The 2,579-nt window shown below is 25.4% G+C and overlaps 1 non-coding gene across 1 annotated transcript; it reads right to left on the bottom strand.

Annotated features, from left to right (window-relative positions):
- Nucleotides 1–394: 394 nt before the first annotated feature.
- Nucleotides 395–466, bottom strand: TRNAR-CCU (transfer RNA arginine (anticodon CCU)). The gene has a single exon. It is a non-coding gene; the product is annotated as a tRNA-Arg (tRNA).
- Nucleotides 467–2,579: the final 2,113 nt, after the last annotated feature.

A 2,579-nucleotide genomic window follows, 5' to 3' on the forward strand; every position in this document is an offset into this window, starting at 1 on the left:
ATTACTATGTAAATTCGTGAGCTCAGTATGGAAATATGCAACACATAATTACATCAATTATATTTATGGCTTATTCTGGTTTTTAACTGTTATAGTGTTTCGAAGAGAACTTTAGATTGCTCTATAGAACAGATTGGTTTTATTATTCTTTCCACCTCATCATGGTTACAATTTTTTTTCAATGCACTTTTTTTTTCGATTGTTGTTTTTGGCGGGCTTCCTCAATCCTATCGTTTGCCCGTAAGTTTCTGCTTGTGTCGTTATTTCTAACTGAGATAAGCAACTAATGGTAAATTATAAAATCTTCATCCCAGAGTATTACGGAAAAGTTTATTCATTGAATGTAAAATTGCTATCAATCATTTAAAAATAAAATTGGCGCTATTTTCAAAAACATCCATGGAGGGTATTGAACCCACGACCTTCGCTTTAGGAGAGCAACGCTCTGCCACTGAGCTACATGGATTTGCGGTCAGAAAACATTCTATATTATTCATACCTCTAAATTATACAGAAAGAAGGATAGGCATAAATTAATTAATTCTTATATTTTGAATGCTATGACTTGGGATGGAGTGGTTACAAAATTCCATAAAAAATATGTTAAGTGGTTAAGATTTTCAGACGAAGTGGAAGCATACATGCAAGCTCTCACACTCCGCAGGCCACTTGAACTCATCTCATTTGAGAGAAGAAGAGCAGTGGATGAAGTTATATCAGGGATAGGTGTCAAAAGATGCATTAAGGAGTTGTGTAAAGTTCTCAATGGGCTGACCACATCTAAATTGATAAAAAAAAATTAACCCATAAATAAATAAAACTTTATCATTCTTATAGATGCATTGAATCGAAATTTTTTCATTTATACATATCTTGTTAACCAATAAAATTTCGACCTATAATATTCAGAGTATATTTACAAAAAAGAATCCGATATATTTTTGTTGTATTTTATTCATAAATAGTCATTTGGTAAACATATTTTTTATAGAATAAATCTTGAATCAGCGCGTTAAGAACATGATGAAATTTATATTCTTCTAAGGTCAATCAACATAGGTTTCATTGTGAATTTGTTTTTTGCACTTAAAAATAGGGTCTATAATCTATTTTTTATTGTTTACTTGTGGATACTTAAATACCTATGATCATTATTTAAAATTAATTTTCATATCTTCGCTTATTAAATCATCTTAAAAATGAAATTATATTTTATATCGTTTCTTAGCAAAAAAAACTTATTTATTGTGTTAATCGCCCAATAAAATTAAATAATTAATGATGTTAAAATTTTGTTAAAAGGTAGAATAATAATTACAAAAAGCTTTCTAAATTTATTAAATCATGTAAAACAAAGTATTTTAATGCTATGGCAAATATTAATATCCAAGTAGCAAAAATAAATGTTTAAGAACATTATATTACATATAAAATGATTAAAAATATGTAAATAGTTCCAACGATTTTTTATTATTTACATTATTTTGTTTTTTACAAATAAAATAGCTTCTCTTATTTTTACACCTTGAAATAAGATAGGCACAAAGCATGCTAGATTACTATGTAATCTTAAAATTTACATGTTTTAAAAATATGCATTTCTAACCAATACAACTTTAAAATAAATACTATAATCTTAGAATTTATTATAATAATAATTTTATTTAAAAATGGTCATATTAGAATTCTTAACAGAGAAATTGGCAATATTTTTACGCGCTGGTGGTAAACAATAATAAAATTTAAATCTTGGCATATGAGAATAGTCCATTGTTTTATAGGGTTATATTACATTGATTATTTGACATACTACATTGCTTTTCTATAATATAGAATTATGTTCTAATATAAATATATTTATGCTAATAAAAAAAATTAGAAATAACACCACTCATTTTTTTATTTACTTGTCGAAATTACATTTTATATCTATTTATAGAAATTTCATAGAAAACAAATAATTGCCGAAAAAATATTTAAAATATAATACAAAATATATCTTTCTTTAATTTTATACGGTAAATTTTTTTTGTTTTGATGCAATAAAAAAGCATTCTGCATGCCATATAAATTAATATTTTTCAAACTTGATTTTAGATCGAAAACACAGCCAAAGATAATATATATTTTTTTACAATTCTGGAAATCAATTTTTTTAGTGAACAGTGCTTTTTTTCTTCAATCCTGTCTTTCAACGACTTTTTAATTTTTATTTCAAATTTTATAGATTTTTTGTTTAAAATTTTAATATTTCTGCATAAATATGTGCAATACATATACATTACGTGCAACCGAGAAAACACTAATGTTCTGGGTTCATTAAGACTATTTTGATTCATTTTTCAATGTTATACATGACTATATATTTGATTTAACGTGTCGTTTATCCTTCTAAATCATACATATTCAATATTGGTTATGAAATTACAATATATTGTATATGTTATATTCAATCTGACTGCATTTTAAACAAATATGAAAAATCACTTTGTATCCATGCACTATAAAGAATTTGTTGAATTATTTACCTGGGTATTTATAAACATAAAGTTGTTGGATTCTTAATGCGGCATAAATGG

The sequence above is a fragment of the Rhyacophila brunnea genome, unplaced genomic scaffold, assembly GCF_057557595.1.
Source record: "Rhyacophila brunnea isolate RB1 unplaced genomic scaffold, BYU_Rbru_1.0 scaffold_168, whole genome shotgun sequence".
NCBI lineage: Eukaryota > Metazoa > Arthropoda > Insecta > Trichoptera > Rhyacophilidae > Rhyacophila > Rhyacophila brunnea.